The following is a 26,823-nucleotide window of genomic DNA, read 5'->3' on the forward strand; positions in this document are numbered from 1 at the left end:
AATTATGAAGGACAGTGTGGCATTTCATTATTATTTTTTAGTGCTGTACACAATTAAATTGCAGTGCTGTTGGAACGAAAAATAATCAGCATTTTTTCAACAAACATTTAAGTTTCAAAACAAAAGCCAGCAAACACTTTGCACAGATGAAATATAACCAGGATTCACTGTTTTTTTCAGAATTGGTCAAGATTTCAAGGGCTAAAAACACGCATTTTAAAAGAGCTGAAAAAGATATGATGGTGGCAATGTTGCCCTTGGTATGCAACACATTTGGTAAATGAGATATATTTGTTTTATCTCAAAGAATCTGATCAAACAAGGTTGGCAGGTTTTGGAAACTCTACAAAACTATTCACCAGAAGAGATAGTGTAATTATGGTGGGATGACTGTATATCCTCCATACCCACTTTACCTCCATAACCACTTTAGTCTATCCTCCATATCCACTTTACCCAGGCCTTGCGCACTGGAGAGGACACTCCAACTTCGCCATACGGTGTCAGCACAACACGGGAAGCAGCAGTTTACCAGTTATACGTCTTTACTCAATTGGCGTAGAGTGTGACGCCAGGGGCTGCTTCCGACGGTGGGAGAGATCATTGCATCTCATTGGGCATCTATCGCCCGCCTTAAGCTGGGCAGTAAGGTGCTGCCTCGCCACAGTCCGTTAACCGTTAACAGGATGTGTGGGGTTTAGGGTGAAAACCGACAAGTGGATTGACAACTCTGCACCAGGCAACAGAAAACAGAAAACTCCTGCCCTAAAGCTGGGCACTTGGAACATTAGGACGACACCTGGCTTCTCTGACGACCTGCAAGAAATAGACAACGCACGTAAAACAGCTGTCATCGACATGGAGCTGAGCAGACTGCAGATGGACATCGTCGCCCTTCAAGAGACGAGGCTGCCAGATCCCGGATCTGTCAGGGAGAGAAATTCTCATTTTTCTGGCAGGGAAAACTACCAAACGAAATCAGGAAACATGGCGTTGGCTTTGCGGTCAGAAATACCCTGCTGAAATCCATCATCCCACCTTCTGCAGGAAGTGAAAGAATTTTGTCCCTGCAGCTCCACTAATCAGCAGGACTTGTCACTCTCATCAGTGCATATGCACCGACTCTGTCATCTTCAGCAGAAGCTAAAGACAAATTCTATGATGACCTGGCCACCACTATCAAGAAAATCCCTGAGAAAGAGCCATTGTTCATCCTTGGCGATTTCAATGCTAGAGTTGGTGCTGATCACAGTTCGTGGCCCACTTGCTTAGGCCACTTCAGCATTAGGAGGATGAACGAAAATGGCCAACGCCTGCTAGAGCTTTGCCATCAACATGGTCTCTGCGTCAGCAACACATTCTTCAACACGAAACCCCAACATAGAGTCTCTTGGAGACAACCAAGATCAAAGCACTGGCACCAGCTGAACCTGATTCTCACCAGACACTCCAGCCTTCCCAGCATCAAGATCACATGCAGTTATCAGGGTTCTGCCTGCAACACTGACCACTGCCTGGTGTGCAGCAGAGTGAAACTGTGAACAAAGCGACTATATCACATGAAAAAGGAAGGAAGACCTCGCATTGACACCAGCAAGACCCGGGATCAGGGAAAAGTGGAGGAATTTGCACGAGCGCTTGAGCAATCTCTTCCAGGCCCGGCCAATGCAGATGCATCCAACAGATGGGAATATTTCAAGAATGCCATTTACAACACCGCCTTGTCCATATTCGGCAAGAAGACCAACAAGACGGCAGACTGGTTTGAAGCCCACTCTGAGGAGTTGACACCAGTCATTGAGGAAAAGAGGAGAGCTCTAGCAGCATACAAAACCTGTCCCAGTGAGCACAACCTGCAGGTCCTCCGAGCTGCTCGCAGCAAAGTCCAGCAGACTGCCAGGAGATGTTCTAATGACTACTGGCTCCAACTCTTCCCAGATACAGATAGCAGCTGACACGGGCAACATCAAGGGGATGTGTGACGGTATCAAGCTGGCCCTAGGTCCAACACAGAAGAAAACTGCCCCTCTGAAGTCTGCCACAGACGAGGTCATCCATGACCGGGCGCAGCAGATGGAACACTGGGTGCAGCACTACTCTGAGCTGTATTCCCAAGAAAATGCAGTAACCGAGGAAGCACTGAACGACATTGAGTGCCTGCGTGTGTTGGAGGAGCTTGACAGTGAACCAACCCTAGCAGAACTTCACATGGCCCTGAACTCCCTCACCTCTGGCAAGGCACCTGGGAAAGACAGCATCCCTGCTGAAGTCCTAAAGTGCTGCAAAGAGATCATCGCCACTGAGCTGCATGAAATCCTCTGTCTCTGCTGGAGAGAAGGTGGAGTACCACAGGACATGAGGGATGCAAACATTGTCACACTGTACAAGAACAAAGGCAACAGGGGTGACTGCAATAACTACCGTGGCATCTCTCTCCTTAGCATTGTAGGAAAGCTGTTTGCCCGAGTTGCACTAAAGAGGCTCCAGGTACTTGCAGAGAGCATCTATCCAGAATCGCAGTGCGGATTCCGAGCCAACAGGTCCACCACCGATATGGTATTCTCCCTTAGACAGCTGCAGGAGTAATGCAGAGAACGACAGCCACTCTTTATAGCCTTCATAGATCTCACGAAGGCTTTCGATCTGGTCAGCAGGGACGGCCTCTTCAAGATTCTCTCCAAGATCAGATGTCCACCCAGGCTCCTCAGCATCATCAGGTCTTTCCACAAGGACATGAAGGGCACTGTAATCTTTGATGGCTCCACATCAGACCCCTTTGACATCTGAAGCGGAGTGAAGCAGGGCTGTGTTCTCACGCCGACCTTGTCTGGGATTTTCTTCAATGTCCTGCTGAAGTAGGCCTTTGGAACTGCAACAGCAGGCATCTATCTCCGGACCAGATCAGCCAAAAAGCTCTTCAACCTCTCCAGACTGAGAGCAAAGTCCAGCTGAAATGTCTGCGTGACTTCCTCTTTGCCGACAATGCAGCTGTCACCAACCACTCTGCCAAAGATCTCCAGCAGCTCATGAACTGTTTTAGCAAGGCCTGCCAAGACTTTAGACTGACAATCAGCCTGAAGAAAACACAGGTCATGGTTCAGGATGTGGACTCACCTCCCTGCATTACAATCTCTGCACACGAACTGGAGGTTGTCCATGACTTTGTGTACCTTGGCTCAACGATCTCCAACACTCTTTCTCTCTATACCAAGCTAACCATCAGCAAAGCAGCTACCATGTTTTCCAGACTCACAAAGAGAGTCTGGTCCCCAACAAGAAGCTGACGGAACATACCAAGATCTAGGTCTACAGAGCTTGCGTCTTGAGTACACTTCTGTACTGCAGCGAGTCATGGACTCTTCACACACAACAGGAGAAGAAGCTGAATGCTTTCCACATGCGCTGCCTCAGACACATCCTTGGTATCACCTGGCAGGACAAAGTTCCAAACAACACAGTCCTGGAACGAGCTGGAATCCCCAGCGTGTACACACTGCTGAAACAGAGACGCCTGCATTGGCTTGATCATGTCATGAGAATGGGCGATGGCCGGATCCCAAAGGATCTCCTCTATGGAGAACTTGTGCAGGGAAAGTGCCCTACGGGGTAGACCACAGCTGTGCTACAAGGATATCTGCAAGAGGGATCTGAAAGCCTTAGGAATGAACCTCAACAGATGGGAAACCTTGGCCTCTGAGTGTTCTGCTTGGAGACAGGTTGTGCAGCATGGCCTTTCCCAGTTTGAAGAGACACTTGGCCAACAGACTGAGGCAAAGAGGCAAAGAAGGAAGGCTCATAGCCAGGGAGACAGACCAGGGACAGACTGCACTTGCTCCCGGTGTGGAAGGGATTGTCACTCCCGAATCAGCCTTTTCAGCCACACTAGACATGGTGCCAGAACCACCATTCAGAGCGCGATACCATAGTCTTTCGAGACTGAAGGTTGCCAACAAATTGTGGGATGAGTATGCCCATCACTTGCAGTGGCACTTCTCTCAGACCACTTTCAACACTCTGCAAAGAATCCAATCATTTCTCTCCCCAGCGTAGATTTGAAAGCTTTGAGGTGCAAACGTCCTCGTTTCAACTTATTCAATGCCTTATCACTTAATTAAATGCTGATTATTTTCAATCAGAGCCAGAGATAACTTTATACATGTGGTTTTCTTTTTTGACAATGTGATAATCGGCACACACCTCCCTATGACAGATATTCCATGCAATCATTTCATAATTTGAAACTGAAATGGATTCATGGAGACGCAGGACCACAGGTCAGTCAGCTCATTCAGTGATTAAATAACAGTATCATCTTCCTGACTTGGGAAACCCTAATGTAGAAGGAATTGAAAGTTTTGTCAAAACATGTCAAATGGTCCTCCTGCGGAAACTGGAAGCATCATTCCACTCATAAGCTATCACAACGGAAGGAAACTAGTAATGTCTGGATATCCACATTGGGTTTTCTGAATGCCAGAAACTGGAATGGTTCCAACCCATATTTTATTCAGGTTGCAAGTTCTTCACACAAAATAGCCCTGATCAAGCAGCAACAAATGGCTTTGGCAGCCTCACTTTAAATCTTTGGTCTTCAGCTTGTCAAGAGCTGGGACCTATCTCACATCCCAACCTGAAAATTTGGACAACCACCCAAAAGGCAAGAGGGATGGCTGAGGCAGTAGCCACTGTTTCTTCTCTTCTACCAGCCAATCAGAATAGGATGCTATTCATTCTTCCTCTTTTTTGCTTCTAGGTCAATCAGAAGGAGAGGATGGGCAGAGAGTAGCATGGTACCAGCGTACAATAAATTCTGAAAGGCAGGAGAGAAAGAAGCAAGGTAGAGAGCAGCAGGAACGTCACAGGAGGTGGAGGGGTGGGAAACTGAGAGGGCCCACTGAAGACTGAGGGCCCAGTCCTATCCAACTTGCCAACGCTGGTGCAGCAGCATTGCAGCCCAGAGGAAAGGAAACAAACATTCCCTTACCTTGGGGATGCCTGCATGACTATCCCCCGACTGCAGGATGCAGCACATGCCCTATTGGCATTGGATGCCTGTTGGAAAATTGGATAGGATTTGGTCTTGAGAGGCCTGGAAAAAGCAAGTTCTCTAAAGTTAAAGTCTCCCACTATGTTTACTTCATCTAGTACTCTCAGTACTGGCTACTGATCAAACAGTGCAAGCCTGAGTTGCAAAACAAACTGGTGGCAGCACTGTTGTGACCAATTTGAGATTGGATCAAAGTCCACCTGTTGAATATCTCTGCCCTCAATTCCTGTTGGTTCCCAAATTATTCAACTTAAATAAAACATACCATAGATGCTCGATTATAAGTCGACCCCACAGATAAGTCGAGGGCAGGTTTTGAGCCAGCAATCATGGAATTTTCTTTGATCCTTGGATAAGTCAGGGGTTAAACTTAAGGGGGGGGTGTCTGACTATAGTTTTGTCTGATTTTACGCAAGGCCAGATCCTGTAAAATAACCTACCACTAATTGTTACCTAAGAACTGTAGTCTCTAATTTATTAAAAACATAGTAAAAGATCATAAGATACATTTTTATTCTTTTTTAAATTCTGGTCTTCACCACCTTTTGGTCATCAATTCCTGTATGAACCAGTGATTGAAAACCATCACAGTAAAAAAGCTGAAACATAATATGAAAAGTGATCAATCACCCAGAATTTCTCAAAATTTCCCAGAATTTCTGGTGCGAAACAGTGCAAAGGCAGTGTCTTCTGTTCTTCAAACAGATGAAAAGAGAAAATATGTGATGAATACATGAAGTCTGGGCTTTCATATGGAGGTGATGAAGGCTTGTATTATTAATTACAAACATTTTGCTGATATGAAGGGTAGAATTTATGGAAATGGGCTGCCAAGGGATATGCAAGTGAAAAAAGTTGGGAACCACTGCAGGAGATCCATGAATCAAATCCACCTTTAAGGTGTCTGGTGTGTTAAGCCAGAAGCTCTACATACAACATACAACCCATAACACTTAACTGGGAGTGTGCAATTCAATTCACAGCAGAGAGATGAGATATTTGCAGCCCTTTTTACTCAGAAGTAGACCCACTGCTTTCCATGGGTGTTATTCTGAAGTCATGGTGCACTGAATTGTAGCCTGGGAAGGAGGGTCCCATCCTGGTGTTTCCAAAAACAGACCTGCTTTGCAAGTATTTGCCAAGCAGAACCAGAACCAGGCTGCAGCAGAAGGAAGGAAGGTGAAGAAAAGGTTAACTTTGGCTGGAATGTCCCTGGAAAGCAACTATAGCAACTAAGGAGGTGCCTGCCTGAGTTGAGCAATAGCTCAGCTGAGAAACAAACTGTTCAGAATTGAAAGGCTCTGCCCTCTGATTGACCCGGAGATCAGGCAAAGTGAGAATTGGAGCTTGATTACTTGGTAAAAATTTCACCTACTATACGTGAATATCTACTTATGATTATGTTTCTGGCTTTTGCTGGGTTCCTAAAGAAGACAGAAAGCTTAATGGGAATAGTGATGTGATAGGAGCTGTTTGCATCATGAAAATCTGGACAATAAAAGAGCCCCATCTTACATTACCTTAGTAACAAGGGAGCCACTGCAATCCATCTCCTGCCTATACTATTCAGTAACATCAAAAAGCCAAGCTCACAGGGGAGATATCACCAACTGGATTTGTATTCTGTGTCCTAGATATGAACCTGTGGTCTGACCATTGTCACAACAGAGTAGTAAGGAACAGGATGGAAGAAAACTATAGTTGTTTGCACTTTTCAGAAGCATTTTCGAATTAATAGAATCACAAACATTATTGTCCATGCTGCATCAATCAAGAAACAACATCTTCCTCTATCCTTGCTAGCCAATGAGGCACACTTTCCTTTATAAACTGATATTTCCCTAGAAATCAAATGGGCAACTCTCCTAAAAAAACCAATTATCTTGAATCACATTGTTGGTGAAAGTCACAGAGAAAAATCCTAAAATTATGCAATTATAATAATAAATCAATTCAGCGTGTCATTTTTGCTTTTCTCCGTTAATAAATTAACCATGTAACATTGTTCAAAATTATGTCAGTTACGCATATAATAATCTTTTAAATTAATGAAGTGATGGAGCAGTTTGATGACACCCATGATTTACAGGGCTGCTTTTAGCTAATGTTAAAAGCCTTTCATTTAATAAATTGTCCCCTTGAGAAATTACCAAAAATGAATATTTTTTATGCTAAATGTTTCAAGGTTTACACTTTCTCAATATATTAACAAATGACAAGGGAGAAGCATTTTTCAAAATATATCTTCTTTTACATATATTTAATAGAAATTAATTAGTATATTACTTTAGAAGGAAATGATCAGTGAGAAAGGTGCAGGATCATTTATGAGAGTTTCTTATGGCAATAAAACACAATTTAAACAATGGAATTAATCATGTCCTTTAAAACATTTTATGATAAATTAGGAATTATATCAAGAGTTTTGATTAACTAGAGGGGTTTGTGTGCCTGTGAGTGTGATGGTGGTGGTGGTAGGCAAAAAAACTCTTAACTATTCTCCTGTAATTAATATTTCTCTCAATTATGCTAAAACGTGTCCATGCTGAATATTTACAAGCTTAAAGCAAAATTCCTAGTGAAACTGATTAGTCGATTTTACTGCACATTCTGTGCCTGATGTAATGTTGCTTATGACTGCTTAATTTTCTCAATTTTTTTTTTCATATATAGTAAGGGTATGTTCTAACTTCCCATTGTTTTTCTAATATAATTCAAGGTGCCATAGACAAATTAGCCCTATTAGATCTCAGTGAGTACCGACTTCCCAGTTAGTATCAGTCCAAACTATTGTTTATTATAAATTTATATGCATGACTGCATGGAGAGAATAAACAGTGGTTGCTTATGAGAATGAGCCCAATATTGTTGCATCATATAGAACGAGACAAATGGGTAGAGAAGATAACCAGATATAGAAATAGTAATATAATGGATATTATTCCAACCCCACTCTTATAATACAAAGGGTCTGTGGATCCCATATCCACCCATATTCATTTGTTCACAGATCTTCGGGCCCCCTGTACCTCCCTGCACATCCCATCCGGAGGAGAGGAGACCTCTGCTCCCCTTACCTTCAGAGGGTCTTCTGAGCCTGGCAAAGGCTGCCCATGTCCACCTGCAGCCTCTGCCAGGCTCAGACTGAGTCTTAGAGGGGGGAAAAGCAGCTTCTTGTTTTTTAGGAAAAAAAAAACAGAAATGGCATTTTTAATGCCTTATAAGGGATTAGGAGGCCTGGGGAAGCCATCAGTGGGCCGATGCATCCCCAGGTGAACATGCGTGGCCGCTGCCAGGCTCAGAAGACCCTCCAGAGGCAAAGGGAACAGCTCTTCTTGCCTGTGGGGAAGTGGGGGGGTGTTCCCTCATATCTGTAGTTTCACTTAACCACGGGGGGGGGGAGGGTCCGGAATGGAACCCCTGCAGATACAGAGACATGTCTGTGCCTTTTAACATTCTAAAGTAGATATTTTACAAATGAAGGCAGCTTATTAAGAAAGATTTAATAATAATAATAATAATAATAATAATAATAATAATAATAATAATAATAATAATAATACAGGTATTTATATACCGCCTTTCGCCTTTCTTGGTCTTTATTCAAGACTTTATTCAAGGTGGTTTACATAGGCAGGCTATTTAAATCCCCATAGGGATTTAGAAATACCAAACAACCATTAAGAAGGTGTATAAACCTATACAACCTATAAGCCAGGCTTGCTGGTCACCACTTACACATTCATCTCTAGGAAAGAACATTTATTCGTAAGGAGAATAGCTTGTCAGATGCGCAGTACAAGGTATTTGAATTGAGTGGGTTACTGTTTGAGGTGTTCTGGAGAGTACATGTTCCTTTCTTCATGTTATCATATCGTGGTCATTACACCTAGATTCATTGCATACTGGCATTGCAGGGGAAACGGTACTGAACTATACCAACTAAGGACAGTCCTAAACCCAGTGGAATGGAACCAATGGCTTTAGTGAAATCAGAGCTCAACTATTTGTTGTGTTTTTACTGTGGAGGAAATAAAATATTTGCAATCAATTTGCTGCTTATCCATGGATTTTGTATCCATGAATCTGGCTCAACGCAGGTCCCACAGACCCACAATAGTAGGGTGGTAGGCTGCTAGAGCATCTCCACCATTCCCTTGTCCTCCATCCTTTCTTTTTTGACTCCATTTCCCCCTTCATTTTCAATACAGGATCTGGGAGTAGGACATGTGGCAGAAGTACACAGCTGAATAGAGGCAGGCACACCTGCCAATTTGCTGCCTGACAATCCAATCCTGAGCTGCTCAGGGTGTGTGGCTGCAGCAGTGCCAAAAATGGCTGCCGCCACATCCTGCACACTTTGGGCAGCCGCCACCAGCTCCTCAGGAGAAGGGGACTTTCATCCCGCTCCCCCAGGTAAATGGAGTAGCCCCGCAATGGGGCCATTCTAGTGTCACCACCAAACCAAAGGTCGTGGTGAATCAAGAGCCTACGTGTAGGGTGGCAAGCCAAACATGGAGGCTCTGGATCCAGTGGAGTGTTGCTCCACCAGTCCCGCCTCCCTCCCTCCCCGCTCCCTCACCCCAGCATGCCTCCCCCCACCCTCTGCCTACCTCCCACCTCCTCATATCACCTCCTCCCCGCTCTCTCCCCTCCCTCTGCCCACCTCTCCCCTCCCCCCATGCTCCTGCTTACCTCTCCACTGCTCAGCGGTCCATGCAAGTGCCAAGCGGCGAAGGTCAGGTGCCCGCCTGGTGGTAGTGTGGCACCAGCCAGCACTGGCCTCCCACCAGACTCACCCAGCAATAGGGCCCGCAAAAGTGCCTTACAGCATGTTTGCGATATTGCGAGCCGGTGGTGAGCCAGTGCGCCAAGCTCAGGATTGGGCTCTCAGACAGCCTAACGCAGTGGGTCAAACTGTGGGTCGGGACCCACTAGGTGGATCACGAGCCAATTTCAGGTGGGCCCCCATTCATTTCAATATTTTATTTTTAATATATTAGACTTGATGCTACCATGGTACATGACTGCATTTGGGGAAATGTGACAGACCTGTACTTTTCACAAGCTACTATGTATATTCTTTTAACAATGATAGTCAAAGGGACTTACTCCTGGGTAAGTGTGGGCAGGATTGCAGCCTAGGATAGTTACAAATGTTCATGCTTGATTATGTCACTTCCGGACATGACATCATTTCCAGTGGGTCCTGACAGATTCTCATTCTAAAAAGTGGGTCCCAGTGCTAAATGTGTGAGAACCACTGGCCTAACAGATGGACTAATCCTGCACCTCAGTGAACTTGAAGCACAAGCTGGGAGGTGAAACATTACCAATTGTAAACTTGATCAAAAGAGTCAAGCTAAAGTTGGTTACGTGAAAGTAGCAGTGGCATCACTAGGGTTCGCGTCACCCGGTGCGGGATGCCAGCGCATTACCCGCCATGCAGCGGGCGGAGCAACACCCCACGTGGTGGGCATGGTGATGTACCATCACTCCGCTCCCATTGGTTTTTTTAGCTGTACCTTTTGATAGAACAAAGATAGAACACATTCTGCATGAAATTACGCATTGATTGATATATAACATGCTGGTATTATTCCTCCGAACTGTTATTTTAGTGATTTTAGTCACTAGTGGTGTCACACACACACCCCTAGGGTGTCAATTTACTAACACCTTATTGTAGCAGCTCTCAAAATTTTAGCACTGGGACCCACTTTTTAGAAAGACAATCTGTCCAGGACCCATTGGAAGTGATGTCATGGCCAGAAGTGGCATCATCAAGCAAATTAAAATAAATAAGTATAAATAATTAAAGTAAAACAAATAATTAAATAAGCAGAAGCCAGTCCTGGTCCACCAAGTAAATTTCCTCTGTATCCTGCCTGCAATAATACCCCCCCCTCCAAAATCAGTAAGGTTTTCAGCCCTACCCAGTGCCCAGTTCAATTTAAGAACTTCTGTTTAAACCAGATCACTGTCAGGATCCACCTGGCTTTGCAAGTCTCAAAAAAGTTCTCCTTATCAGCTGAAGCCTCAGTTTTGATCCTTTATAGTTGGGGAGGGGGCTGCCTTCTGGAGCATTTGTTGAGCTCCAGTTCTATCAGATCAGGACCATTCTGGTGGCTTCACATTCCCATTTGCCTGGCCTGACCACCAGCCAAGGCACGTTTTCTTATTCGTGAGTAAACACAACCATGAGGCTTAGTTTCACTTTCCATAGGGCTCAATACATTCATCTGCTTGGAGGGAGGGACTTCCTTCTCAGGTGTTTTTGGGGGCTGCATTATTGGATCAGGACCATTCTAGTGTCATTGGATTCCTTTCAGCCTGCCCTTTCCGACAGACTAGGCAAGTTCACTGACTCACGAGTAAACCCGTGATACGGCTCACTTTCACTTTCCATAGGGCTCCATGCACTTTTTCTTCTCGGTTTTTTGGCCATAACTTTTGATAGAAAGGAGTTATTTCACTCTGGTTTTTTGCATTGCACTCTGCTGGAAATTCCACATCCAACGGTATAGAACATGATGGTATTACTCCTAACCACTGCAATTTTAGTGTGTCATCCCACCAGTGCGCATCACCCCCCCTGCACATCACCTGGTGTGGCTTGCACACCACACCCACACCCCCTAGCGACACCACTGGAAAGTAGCCTGGAGTAAGGGAGCCATCTCCCCGCAACAGAGCTGGAAAGGACAAGATGCAAAGCCGAGGCTAAGAAAAATCATTTCGTTTGCAAGGCAAACAGAAGGAAATTAGAGCCCAGTTAGTTCTTTAGGAAAAGTGAAATAAATTGTCCACAAATTACACTAAACCTTAGGAAAATGACTGAAAATCAAGGCAAAATCCAGAGACAGTACACATCTATGTGTGCATGAATGTCTTTATTCATCTTCATCTTGCCCAAAATTATTTCAATATCTTTTAAATAGATATGAAAAACTGCCCTATCTTTTACACCACCTTCCATAGGTCTAAAAACAGCATGGGATTGCAAAGTACCTGACACATGAAGAACTATGTCTCAAAATAGACCTACATAAGCATTATTCTGCCTGCCTCCACTTTAAAACATGTCCAGAGTAATTAAGTGCACTTTAACTCAGGGCTATTATTATTAATATCACTTGCAGTGGCTTTTTGCCCCAACTGTAAACCTTTTTTTTGCAGAGAGAATTGCAGTGCATCAAGAAAGAAAGTGGACTGCAACCAGGAAATCCAGGTTCTTGGGATCCTCAACTGTGGAGCCTAATCAGTGCATTAAGAGATAACACATGCCTACACACATTTCGTTGTTGTAAAAATTGGACCTATTCTTGGATATATTTGGGGTGCTGAATCCAAAGATGGCATTGGTTTTGCCCAATTGGCTCTAGTTTTGGGGGTATGGCAAAGCCACCTTATACTGTATGCTATTCAAACAGCTTCCTTGTGAGGAAGCCATGGTGTCAGCTTTCTCTCGAGGAAGCTGCTTGAATCAGTATATGACTATGCTACACCCCCTAAACTAATGACAATCGGGCAAAACCTGTGCCATTTTTGGATTCAGCACCCCAAAAATAACCTAAATTCATTCAAACATTCTTGACAACTTAAAAAAAAGGTTGTAGTTGTAACAGGCATCTAGGAAGTGGTGTTCCTGGGGGGGGGGGGGTTAACATTTTAAACATCTTAGTAGGCTGGAGCTGGTGAAGATTCTGTAGCATAGTATCTGACAGTGCAGTAACTCCTAATACAGGAGTTTTGTATTATACAAAATATACAATTATACAATGTATATTGTACAAAAATATATCCTTGATATGGAAAAGATATTAAAAGCTGAAGGGCAGATAATAAATTTAGAAAAGTCAAAACATCCTGGTACACTAAGATGCCACCAGACTATCATTATGAGTTCAAAGCAATATAAAAAGCAAAGAAGCCATGAAGTGTTGCACTGATATTTGCTCAGGTTTGCAGGCTAACCAACTAGCTCTCCATCTCTTACTTTATGAATAATTTTATGAGTTTTATCTTGCACACACATTCATTTTTAATGCTTAAATATACATTAAGGGTAATCTGCAATAAAGATTGATACCTAATTCCATCAGGAGCAAAGCTAAGTAAATGATACATGTAAATCTGAGTAACGCTGGCAGAGATAATCCATAGTCAGTCTCTTCTGAAAGGACGTACCCCTTCTAAAGCCTGCCTACACAGTGGATTCTAGTATAAGAGTCTTGAAACTCTGTATTGATGCCAAGCCTTGAGTGGCTTGAGACTAAAGAAGCAGTGAGTGTATTTTCTCTTTAAGCACTTCTGGGATAATGCTTCAAAAGTAACTGAGGGCAGGCATGGAGAATACATAAAATCTGGAGGCAGAAGCAGTTGCACATTCCCCCTAAGTAAATTTATTTTCAAATACTGCATTGGAAGCACAATGAGCGAGTGTATACTTTATCCGTGCTTCAGCTCCTGTCACTTCTTTACAATATCTGAAGCCATTGTTCATTAGCCCGGCTCTAGCATTTAGGCTGTAGCATTCAGAGCGAGCTGTTGAATTATATTCCGTGACCACACTGTTAGCAAGTGTACCCTGCTTTTACGCTACAGCCTCTCCTTTTCAAGTTTACACCCAAGTACATATGCATTCAATTGTACTTAGATGCTAAAATATCATAGCATTAACCATTCCTTTCCAAAAGAGCCAGCAGAGTAGACTTAACTCGGCACTGCAACAGGAAAGAGAAAAAGAAGCAAAGATTTCTATAACCTATCAAACTTTTGAACAACTGATTACAATAAAAAAAGCCCCTGCTCTCTTGACCACCTCATATCAAGGTTCACAAAGTTATGCAATTTTCATTTCTTTGTCTTCCGAATGTTACCTACATGGATTTTAAGGGGAAACTACCTAATGATCACATTAAGTATGGACATGTAAATATAGGTGTATTTACAGTAGAAGCCTATGCACTCAGAAGTAAGCCCCAGTTTAAAGGAACTTACTGCCATTTAAGTGTGTATGTGACTATGGGCACAAACCTATCCTGCGCTGGAACGGGCAAGCCAAGAGGCTTGCACTGTATCCAGAGCAGGATAGGGGCCATAAGCGACTCAGCCAGAGGTAAGGGGAAACATTTCCCCTTACCTCTGGGTAAGGACCTCTGGCTCTTATGGATCTCCTTGTACTTTCACCACCTCTTGAGGTGGCAAAAGTCCAAAGACAGCAGAGTGGCTTGAAGCCACTCCATTCTCCCCAGGAACTGGGGTTGGGATCTGGCATAACTGCCAGATCCCAGCCCTGCCTCTCACTCTCCGCCCTACCTCAGAGGCTTGTGTTAGCCCAGCCAGCTAGACACAAGCCTTGTGGAGGAAGCCACTGCGGAGGCTTGTGTTGGCCTCCGCAGGCCAGCGCTTCTCTGAACGCCGGCCCAGCTTCCTCCAGAGGAAGCGCAAACATGCCTTACTGCAAACATGCCTTAGTGATCCTCCTGGGCCTGCGCAAGGGACTTGCACCAGACCAAGTCAAGGGCTGGATTGCCCCCTGTAGCCCTAAAGCAGCTAAACGCTACTGTCCAGGTACTTATTTTTCTCCAAAGAAACATGCAAGCAGTATGAACATAAGCATTAATCATGCTTACACAATGCAGAGTTGCCACATAGATGACTGGTGAACCATTGCAAGCAGGCACAATGTAAGCCGAATGAACTATGAACCGATACTATTACAAAGTCTCAATAAACAGATCTGATGTGGAGATTTTCAGAGAAGACTGGTGTACATGGCAAAGGTAAATAAGTGAATGTGAACATTCTGTTGGGAACTCATTAGCAAGCCCTTCCCTTTCTGCTACTCTGCAGCTTGACTCTTCTTGCTCACTCCAAGAAGTGTCAGTCACTGACTCCACATATGCTGGAGTCTCCACTGAATGTGAAAAAGTTATACACCACCAGACATGCAGTGCAAACTCATCTAAGAAGCATCAGCACTATTCAATAGATATTTACTTGGGAGTAAGTTCCACTGATTTCAGTGGAACTCCCTACTAAATGCACATAGGATTGCAGCATGCTTAACTTCATCTGGCTTGTAGGCGCTGGATGAAATCAAGCTATCATCTAACTGCACTTATCATTGCTAACTGTGTACTGTATTACATCATTGACTAAAATGTGGTTGTTACATAGTAAGCAATATTTGTGGGGACTGGCTATAGCGTAGTAGTATAGTATTGGCAACCTTCAGTCTCGAAAGACTATGGTATCGCGCTCTGAAAGGTGGTTCTGGCACAGCGTCTAGTGTGGCTGAGAAGGCCAATCCGGGAGTGACAATCCCTTCCACACCGGGAGCAAGTGCAATCTGTCCCTGGTCTGTCTCCCTGGCTATGGGCCTTCCTTCTTTGCCTCTTTGCCTCAGACTGCTGGCAAAGTGTCTCTTCAAACTGGGAAAGGCCATGCTGCACAGCCTGCCTCCAAGCGGACCGCTCAGAGGCCAGGGTTTCCCACTTGTTGAGGTCCATCCCTAAGGCCTTCAGATCCCTCTTGCAGATGTCCTTGTATCGCAGCTGTGGTCTACCTGTAGGGCGCTTTCCTTGCACGAGTTCTCCATAGAGGAGATCCTTTGGGATCCGGCCATCATCCATTCTCACGACATGACCGAGCCAACGCAGGCGTCTCTGTTTCAGCAGTGCATACATGCTAGGGATTCCAGCTCGTTCCAGGACTGTGTTGTTTGGAACTTTGTCCTGCCAGGTGATGCCGAGAATGCGTCTGAGGCAGCGCATGTGGAATGCGTTCAGTTTCCTCTCCTGTTGTGAGTGAAGAGTCCATGACTCACTGCAGTACAGAAGTGTACTCAGGACGCAAGCTCTGTAGACCTGGATCTTGGTATGTTCTGTCAGCTTCTTGTTGGACCAGACTCTCTTTGTGAGTCTGGAAAACGTGGTAGCTGCTTTACTGATGCGTTTGTTTAGCTCAGTATCAAGAGAAAGAGTGTCGGAGATCGTTGAGCCAAGGTACACAAAGTCATGGACAACCTCCAGTTCATGCTCAGAGATTGTAATGCAGGGAGGTGAGTCCACATCCTGAACCATCACCTGTGTTTTCTTTAGGCTGATCGTCAGTCCAAAATCTTGGCAGGCCTTGCTAAAACAATCCATGAGCTGCTGGAGATCTTTGGCAGAGTGGGTAGTGACAGCTGCATCGTCGGCAAAGAGGAAGTCATGAAGACATTTCAGCTGGACTTTGGACTTTGCTCTCAGTCTGGAGAGGTTGAAGAGCTTTTCGGCTGATCTGGTCCGGAGATAGATGCCTTCTGTTGCAGTTCCAAAGGCCTGCTTCAGCAGGACAGCGAAGAAAATCCCAAACAAGGTTGGTGCAAGAACACAGCCCTGCTTCACGCCGCTTCAGATGTCAAAGGGGTCTGATGTGGAGCCATCAAAGACAACAGTGCCCTTCATGTCCTTGTGGAAGGATCTGATGATGCTGAGGAGCCTGGGTGGACATCCGATCTTGGGGAGAGTCTTGAAGAGGCCGTCCCTGCTGACCAGGTCGAAAGCCTTCGTGAGATCTATGAAGGCTATAAAGAGTTGCTGACGTTGTTCCCTGCATTTCTCCTGCAGTTGTCTAAGGGAGAATACCATATCAGTGGTGGACCTGCTGGCTCGGAATCCGCACTGTGATTCTGGATAGACGCTCTCTGCAAGTACCTGGAGCCTCTTTAGTGCAACTCGGGCAAACAACTTTCCTACAACGCTAAGGAGAGAGATGCCACGGTAGTTGTTGCAGTCACCCCTGTCACCTTTGTTCTTGTACAGCGTGATGATGTTTGCATCCCTCATGACTTGAGGTACTCCACCTTCTCTCCAGCAGAGACAAAGGATTTCATGCAGCTCAGTGATGATGATCTCTTTGCAGCACTTTAGGACTTCAGCAGGGATGCTGTCTTTTCCAGGTGCCTTGCCAAAGGCAAGGGAGTCCAGGGACATGTGAAGTTCTTCTAGGGTTGGTTCACTGTCAAGCTCCTCCAGCAAAGGCAGGCACTCAATGTTGTTCAGTGCTTCTTCGGTGACTACATTTTCTCTGGAATATAGCTATACAGAATATAGCTTCTGTATAGCTCTGGAATATAGCTTCTTTGGTGACTACATTTTCTCTGGAATATAGCTCTGGAATATTTCTCTGGAATATAGCATAGTAGTGGAGTACTTGCATTTCATGCAGAAGGTCCCAGGGTCAACATTTGGGAAGACTAAGGGAACTGACCGAGGTGATGGAAGTAGGTATCTGAGAACCCCCTTCTCTCATGCATTTCAGTTGAGAACAAGGTGACAATTAGGCAGAAAGGAAGCCCTGCTTGGGTCTGCTCTGTTCCCTTTGTATCCCAAACAAGGGATACAGTTTGAATTCCTGTAGCCAGCAATAGTTAGACTGGACTGAAGGGGAGAGGGAGCTGACAGAGAATTGACAATGTAATCAGTCTTGCCCTAAATTCAATTACTTATTGAAATGTACAGCCAAGCCTAGCTCTGAGGGCAGAACTTCCTTAAGTGGCCACGTTCCAGTGCAGTGGCTATAACTCTTGGATTGGCCACAAAACCACAGAAAATGAGAAAAACCCAAAGTAACTGAAAAAAGTGAATAATACTAACCTCCAAAGCGGGGAGAGATCCTGAAAAAGTACAGTCCTTTATTGTACAAAAGCAGCTTGTTTTATATCTAGAAAAAACACATATTTTGGGGGGAGTAAGTACAGAAATCTTGAACAATGAGCATGACAACATAGTGAACAAATCTTTTCCAGTCAAGCTTAATTCCTTTTTCTTTAAGACATTTCATGTATAAAGCAATCTCAATGTCTGTTAGACATTTGCTTCTTATTAAAACATCTGAAACAGCACAACTTCACAAGTTTTTGAAGTTTATCTGACTTCATATACAAGTCTCACTCCAGACAGAAGTTCAGACAGAAGTCTATCTGAAATCTGTCAAGCATGGGCACTACATAAATTAATAGACAGAAATGTGGAATTCTAGTTGCAAATGTCTATCATGGTAATTTGGGCCTTATTATATCATTGACTGAAATGTGGTTGCTTCATATTAAGCAATACATGTTGATAAAGAATAAAGTAATCAAATTGGCAGAGGGAAAGGATAGCAAGGGCTAGGAGTGAGATATCTTCTTGAACAACTTCATTACAGACCACCATTCCTATGTCTTGCACAAGAAAGAGTGATATCATGGAGCCAACAATCATTTATTTGCTCACAGCAGAAGGAGAGAAAAAAGGAACAGAATGGGGAAATCATATATCCATTTATTTTTATTTAACAGGCCACACTATAATGGTGGTCTAAAAAGGTTCTGATCAGAAAATAAATGATATGAATTAACTCACTACCCTCCAATTTTAGACTCATGTTGGTATTGTTAAAATATTGAACTTCTAAAGGGGTTATTGGTCATACACAAAAAGTTCTGTAGAAGCACAGGAAAGAGATCTCCTCTAGAAAGAAAGTACATTAACTTCACATAATTAGACATCACTGATTCAAGTAAGCATGCTACAGGTTTCAAGAGACACTAAAGTTGTCATAAAAAATATCAAAAGTATAATTGAAGTTAATTCAAGTGAAGAGCTTAGCCAGATACTGTTGTAATCAAGCAAAGTGCAAAATTATGAATGACAAGAATGCAGAAAGCTTGCTAAAAACAAATAAGACTGAAATAACTGATAATATAGGAAGTCTGAAGATAGTTTTGCACTACAGGGTTTTACTGCTAAGTCTACACTTCATAGGATCCCAGGCCAAACCCAGATTCTTGATAAACATGGGTGGCTTGTTTTATACCAGTTAAGTTTCTCCTTGAGGAGGGATTTCATGGTCACATGAAATACAGGTAACTGTGAATCAGTGGTATCTTCCCACTTATTGGTAACAATTTGTGCAAGAACAACCGATTTCCATTCTTGCACAAATTGCTTTTAGACAGCTATATGGACCCATTGGCTCATACATCATTTCATCCATACTACGGCAGCCACAGGATTGTTCTACACTGGGGATTTTAGCATGCATGAACGGGACTTTTCTGGATGCTACAAGTGTTTGCAAATGTATTCTTGTGACATTTACACTAAGTTCTTTAGTTATGTACCTTTAAAAAGTAATGCAGGAAATGACCCTGGTCAGATTTGCAAAAGGCTGCACCAACAACCCTATTCTGTGATTGTCAGTTATTCAGATTCCCCGCCATCTGAATCCACCGTATCTCCACCACAACCCCACCATAACCTCATTGGACTGTACACAGAGCACTCCAGTTTAGCTGAGAGTTCGGTTTGTGCAAGGCAGTGGTGTTTCATATCATTTTGTTTTTAAATATTCCAATTAGGAGGAATCAAACATGAGTCTCCTGATTGCAATGTGAAAGAATACAAGAATATTGTCATATCTTCCTAGGCTTTTTAAAACTTGGCTTCAAACTAGAAACCTGAACATCCAAATTGGAGTCCTATTACCACAAGCGTCTAGCATATGGCAACAAAGGATCTTTACTAGGTGCAGTGCAAGACAGTGGTCTTGCCCTGGCTGCCACAAAGCAGTTGGTTGAGAAGGTGACTTTGCAGTAGGCAAGGGACAAGTGAGAGAGGTTCTAATGACCAGCTACATTTCAAAGCATTTTTTGCCAATGGGAAAGGCCACTGGGCCAGCATATTGACTGCCCTACCCCAACTTGGTTTGAATTCTATACATGTGGCAGTGCAGGATTGCCTGTCGCTTCAAAGCTGCATTGGTTAGTAGGAGCGAAATACTGGCATCTAAGTGGTACAGAAGGGGTGGTGCCATTAAGAGATTCCTCCCTTCTAGTCAGTTCTCAGGAGCTGCCACCTTGAGAAATGGGACAGAGCATTCCTTGGGGTGTGCCTGACACATCCACCTAGAGTTGGCTGGCAAGGATGGGCAGGGACTCAGGCTTGACCTTCCTCATCACGTTGGAAGTGAAGCAAGGAACAAACAGGAGCAGTAGTTAAACTGCTTCCAGTTTGCAGTCAGAGTTAAGCTTGTCCAGAGATGTTGGGGGAGAATAGGTCATTTTCTCTGTGATCCTCCACCCAGAGTACACCATGCAGTGTGTTAGGCAGGATGCATTTCATTACAGATCCAGTTTAAACAGTTGAATCGTTTATAAAGTTGTGGCCCACCTTCGCTCCAATACCACTGTCTCTAACAGCAACTGTTACCCTGCTCATACCCAATCTCATCTGATCTTGGAAGCTAAGCAGGGTCAGGCCTGGTTAGTACTTGGATGGGAGACCGCCTGGGAATACTGGGTGCTATAGGCTTATACCATAGTCTTTCAAGACTGAAGGTTGCCAACCAATCTGTCTCAATCGTCCTGAGTCAGCAGTGCAACTTTCTGAAACAACTGAAATCTTTTGTAACTAGGGGGGGAAGGAAAGCAATGCTTGTCAAATGTACTTTTCTCTTTCCTGGAGCTGACTTCATGGAACCTGTTCTCACCCAGTAACTTAGGGAGATGGTTAATACTTTAATTGCTGTGATGAGAAAGTGTGCGTGATCCTTTTTTTCCTCTCCCAAACAAGCAGGGCCAGGCTCCAGCAAGATCCAACTTTGCATGACTTTGCTGGGCTGAACAGTTCATTTTCCATAGATAGATCTGACCCCCTGTGGAGCAACCACAAGACTGCAGGGAACATACAAGAGCAGGCATGAAGCTCCATTTCCCGTAACAGTGGTCGTCTTGGGGCTACCTTGTTTCCTTGGGAGAGACTCGGGCACTGAGGGGAAATTTTGATTCTGGTTTATTTTAAGCAGGGCTTAAAACTGCTTCTGACAGTTGTATGACAGGCCAAGGCTGATGTTCCATTCTGGATTACTATAACTCAAGCTGAAAGTGCTGAACTGGTTTGAAACAGTGCTGCCAAAACAAGGTTGAAGAAGCCTGGGTCTAAATCAGTGATTTTCAACCTCTTCCATTTCTCAGCACACTGGCAAGGCACTAAAATGGTCAAGGCACACCATCAGTTTTTTGACACCTGCCAAGACACACCATGCTGCTGGCTGGGGGCTCACATCCCCAATGGCCCAACTAATAAATGACCCTCTCACAAATTCCTGTGGCACACTTGGTGACCATTCGTGGCACACCAATGTGCCATGGCATAGTGGTTGAAAATGGCTGGTCTAGATGCACCTTTATACTGTTTGTATAACAATAACTCCTCCCCCATGCTACTATGGGTCTCAGAGACACAGTTGCTTCCTGAAGAACAGTACAGACTCACCCATAACTAGCCAAAAGAGACCAGAAGCTCTTTATAATGTAGGTTTTTCAATTCTGTTGTGGTAAGCCTCCAGGTTGAATGCATATTTCCCATTTTTTCTAGCCTGGGAAGTGTTAAGTTCACTTATCATACTAAGGACACAATTGTAATGTGCCCTTGAGCTAGTGAAAGTCCCTTGCGCTGGCCCAGGACTATCACAAAAGTGCTGTCAAGCACTTTTGCGCCACTCCAGGGAGAGATAGGCCAGCACACAGACATGTGCTGGCCTCCCTTCGCTGATACAAACTCCAGGCCAGGTAAGAATGTATTGGCTGAGCTCAGCTGGTGCAGGGGTTTGGGGGGGGCATGAGGATTAGGCGGGAGGGAGGCGTTACAGGGTGGGGGGAGCTCAGGTGGCAGGCATTCGCTGGGGCAGGTGGGCAGAGAGCAGGAGGTCGGGCCAGGATCTGGTAGTTCTGCTGGATTCTAACCCCATTCCTGAGCAGCCCAGGGCAGTTCTGGGCTGCTCTGATTTGCATTACCTCTTGAGATGTTGCAGATCTAGTAGCCCCATTGGGGCTGCTGTTGCTTTACCTGGGGTAAGAGAAAGCAATTCCTCTTGCCTTGGCCTGAGCCGCTTCCAGCCCCAATCCTGCCTTGGATGCAGTGCAGACCCACTGGCCTGCCTACTCCAGGGCAGGTTAGGATTGGGCTGCACGTCACCGAGAGCTAGTATTTTGTGTTTTGGGGAAGTATCTTGTGTCCAACAAGTATTATTACCAACATCTGTGAATACAATCTAGGCAAGATTTCTTGGTTTGTTTTGCTTTTTGTATTTTTTTTAAAGCAAATAATCTTCTGGTCAGCTTAGGAAGAAAGAGAATCACTCTGGGCAGGCGGTCTGGTCTAGAGGGTTGAGCCTCTGTTTGCCTGAAGATAACATCCGCAGGTCGCCAGTTTGAGGCCACCGGCACCGTGCGACCTTGAAGCTGCTGACAAGCTGAGCCAAGTTATTCCATCTGCTCTGAGTGTGGGAGGATGGAGGCCAGAATGTGAAGCCAGATCGGAATGAAACACCTGAATGTAGTGGTTCTTGAAAGAAAGAACCTTCTTTCAAATTGTAAAAATCCCTATTTAATAAGGGATTTAAATAAAGCCTGCCTATGTAAACTGCCTTGAATAAAGTCTTGAATAAAGACCAAGAAAGGCGGTATATAAATACCTGTAGTATTATTATTATTATTCACTACACCTGCTAGCCAGCTCCTGTCTCCACAACTCTTCTGATCTCTTCCCCCAGGCTCTCCCCTGTTCTGCCCTCGTAATCCCTCATTTTGCCTTCAAGGGAAAGGCAGAGGAGGAATTCTTCCACGATCAGCTGCAACATTGGAGAGAGTGGGAAAAACTCACAAGGTGTGAGCCCTCTGCCCAGCTGCCCTGAGTGCTGTTAGTATGTCCTCTATGAAATGTTTTTTCCCTGTGTGCTCCAGTTACAGAACCATGGTAGGAAGGGCAGCTATCTTTTTCACAGTGGCACTTAAAAACCTATGATGACAGTGACAGAGGTTGTTTTCAGAACAGGTCAGATTCTCTTAAAACAAAATCATTGGTGATTGGTATCTTCTCCGCAACTGGCACTAGTGCTTCTGAAACTAATTTTAGAAGAAAGCATTCAGTTGAAGTGTTTCTGGTGCTAACAATTCATAGCCACGGAAATATTCAGGCCAGGGCTTGATGTTAGGGTTATGGAATGAGCATTCACAAGTGGCTGCTTTCATCACAAAAGCTGCAATTCTACGCACACTTAGGGCCCAATCCTACCCAACTTTCCAGCATCGGTGCAACCGCAAAGAAGTCCTGAGGTAAAGGAACAAACATTCCTTAACATTGAGGAGGCCTCTGTGACTACCTCCCCACCAAAGGATGCAGCGCACACCCCATTGGCATGGCTGCACTGGCCCTGGAAAATTGGACAGGATTGGGCTCTTACTTGAGAGTAACTGCCCAATCCTACATGTTTACTCAGCCAAAGTAGGATTCTGAAATAAGCTAAGGAGGACACAGCCCCAATTTAGATTTGCTACCATAAACACTTCTTACAATGAAAGCAGAGAAGGTTGATCTAGAAATCTCACTGCGTTCTCCCTGCTTTGCCCACATATTCCTATTCACACAGTCTGGCGCTGCCTGGAGGAAGTATAGGCGGTTCTGTCCCATACAGTAACTCTGATATAAAGGAGTTGTCAACTGAAATAAAAGATGCAAACAAAATGTATCAAGCCCCAAATATGTGACTTATCCTTGCAAGAATAACACCCATCCTGATAAAGGTATTAAGAGTATGGGATAATCAGCTTTTTCAGAGTGGCCCCTGAAGTATATGCAAAGAGTTGCACTGTCAGTGCACCAGCACTTGCATCAGTACAAAGCAGTCAGACTCCTGTTCTAGTTCAACACCCCATGGTGGTCTTCTTGGTCTACTGACCATTATACTTGGTACTCATCTTTTGAGTTAATGTATGTTTTGTGGTCACACCACTTTGCTAGAAATCTCTGGGTTGAGACCAAGTTTGTTGTTGTAACTTCCCTATTATGCCCGCCTACGTCTGACTTACAGTCCAATCCTATCCAACTTTCCAGTACGGGTGCAGCCATGCCAGTAGGACATGCGCTGCATTTGGGGGGGGGAGCAGTCACAGCGGCCTCCTCAAGGTAAGGGAATGTTTGTTCCTTTACCTTGGAACAGCATTGTGGTTGTGTCAGTGCTGGAAAGTCGCTTAGGATTGGGCTTTCGATGTAAGGTCATCTTACAATCTTAAGTATTGGTATTCCTTTTGAGAATAACTCAGTAGGGCTTGGTGCATTCTTACCCTAACTCTTACTCCTCCCCCCCCCCAAATTAACTTGGAAAAGGTACATTTCATATTGAGTTTCCTTCCATAAGGTTGGTGCTGTCCTCCTCCAGAAGGCAGCATTCCTTTGCCAGAGGCAGATTAAGAACGCAATTCTGTAACACTTATGTGGGTGTAACTCCCACTGAGTTCAGTGGGGCTTACTTCTGGTATGACTGAATCACATGACAGAAAGTACACCCTGTGACTCTTGAATCGGGAGATTTTAGTGCTCAGTGCAGAACAAGCAAAGGAGTGAACACATTAACACGGAAGTAGAAAGCAGACGGAAAGTAGACGGAAGTAGAAAAAGAAAAGGGACTAGGGTTTGTAAAAGGATGTGAAAGAGCAGGAAAGGGAGGGTGTAAAAATCTGGATTTTGAGAGGAGATGTTGGGTGGGTCAGGAGATGTTGTTTTTTTACCAAATACAGCATGCAAAAAACACATGCGCCATCCCTTTCTCCTTTTCCTAGTCAAAGATGGTACCAGGAAATGGGCAACTGGAAAATGGAGAGGGGGCTTCTGCAATCAGGGCGTTGAGACATTCTCAGGGCCAAAAAACTGGCAGTGGTCAAGGATGTGATCAGGAAATGGTAGACAGCCAGACTGGAGGGGAGGAAGCTCCTTTCTCTCACAACCAGAGCAGGGGAGAGCTCTCCTCCTTCCTCCAGGAGCCCCTTCCACCCACGAGGAGATCTCCCCATTCTGGGCTACTCAGACCCACTTGAGCATCCTTCTCATCCTGCTGGTGGCTTCAAGGCTGACTGGAGGGGGGGAGGGGCAGCTTCTGCTGTGGCCAAACTGTACAGTCACCACTGGGTGCAGCCAGCACTGCTGCCGGAGCCTGTCACACCCTGGCTGCTTCCCTTCCACACAGTCCAGCCCTCGTCCTCGCTGCCTCCTCGTGCGCTCCCCAGAGCGAGGAGGGACTAGCAGTGCGCAGGCGTCCGCGCAGCTTCCACCGACTTTATGTTAGGAGTTGTGGCTGAGCTTCAGCAGTGGTTGCACCCCGAGCATCGCAGGCAGGCATCACTGCGCCCTGCGCAGGAACTGGGGGCAGAGTCTCCTTCCCGCGTGGGGCGAGGAGGGGACTGCGCCGACCCGTCTGGTCCTCGCGGACCTTTCCAATCGACCCCCCCACCAACTCTGCCCGCGAGAGAGGAGGAGAGCGCGCCGGGCGCCTGCAGTTCTCGCAGCGTCCAGTAGGCGGCGTAAACACGCAAGCCAGCCTGCGCCGACAGGGCGGCCGGCCAGGTTCGCTTCGAATCACTGAGGAAGCTGGCCGGGGACTCAGCAAGGTGTTTCATGCAACAACGAGGAGCAGAAGTGGAAAGGCCCCAGCTCGGGTGGGGGGGCTTGACACGGGAAAGGGCGAGGCAGGCCACGCTCAGACCCCTTGACCAACACGGGCAGGTCCTCACTCCGAGCAAACAGATGACCTCCCGCTTCCCCCCAACCCTGCAAGCCTGAGCCTGCGGGAGGGTCTGGGCCACGGGTGGACAGCAGCATAGCGCAGCGTGTGTGTCTGCAGCCCCGAAGCCTTGTGCCCAGCGGCCACCCCCGAAGTCACTGCTGGGTCTGGAGCACGAAGCCCTCTGCCCCCTTTCCGGGGCAGTCAAGCTTCTGGGGGCTTGTGCGGGGAGGGAGCCGTGCAGGCAGAGCCAGGAGCAGGCTTCGCCCACCCCCATCACGTCCCGCACCCCGGGGTCTCTGCAGTTGCCCACCCGGCGCAGAAGCTCCTTCTCCTGGACCCAGAACTCTGCAGTAGCCCCCAGTTGATTTCCCCATTAGAAGAAGGTTTAAGACAACGGTGAACTCCTTTTAATTAATAAGGGCTGATATAACTGCTGGATGTGTTTGAGCCTCCAATTCAGTCCAGCAGCCGAGCCGTCTTTGAGTCCCCCCTCGACCCCCACCCAAGACAGGCAGGCACTGGAAAGACTAGAGGAGAAGAGCTCCCCCCGCCCAGAGCCGCCTTCCTCCCTGCCTCTCTTGGCAACCCACTCCCACCTCCGCAGCCCAATCCTATGCATGTCTACTCAGAAGTAAGTCCCATTAGAGTCAATGGGGCTTACTCCCAGGAAATGGTGTATATGAATGGGCTGCCAGCCAAGCGCTCCACCACTCATAGGGACCTGCCCAGGTCGCCCCTGCCTATCCCGGGGGTCCAGCCTGACCTCTGGCTGACTCCTGCCTCGGACCAGGCGCTCTTTGTTTGCAGAAGTCAGAATCCACTCGCTGCACCCCCCCACCTCCTTTTCTTATCACCTTCTCAGGTTCGGCTCTTTAATGGATCTTTAAAGAGTTCGCTTCGTGCCCTCTACTCTTGTCCAGTCCCTTCTGCCCTCCAGACCCTTATCTGCTGCAGCATTCCTGCTTTATCTCGCCCCCCTCCCCCTTCAGATCTGTTTGTTTCTCCTGATTTCATGTCCTAAACACTGATGCATTGTGCGCGGGGGGGACGGGGGACACACTTTTGATGCTGGATCAGTCTACAAGGACTTTACTCACTTTGTGGCCAGGCTGGAGCATCAGTCTGGAAAGTTTGTTTGGGTGCACACATACTTCGTCCCCTTGATGCCATCAACGATGGCC

At 45.7% G+C, this 26,823-nt stretch overlaps 1 pseudogene; it reads left to right on the forward strand.

Moving 5' to 3' along the window:
* Window positions 1–20,274: 20,274 nt before the first annotated feature.
* On the forward strand, window positions 20,275–20,394 carry LOC136638180 (5S ribosomal RNA; annotated as a pseudogene).
* The last annotated feature ends 6,429 nt before the right edge of the window (window positions 20,395–26,823 follow it).

This window comes from Tiliqua scincoides, chromosome 1 (assembly GCF_035046505.1).
Source record: "Tiliqua scincoides isolate rTilSci1 chromosome 1, rTilSci1.hap2, whole genome shotgun sequence".
Taxonomy (NCBI): domain Eukaryota; kingdom Metazoa; phylum Chordata; class Lepidosauria; order Squamata; family Scincidae; genus Tiliqua; species Tiliqua scincoides.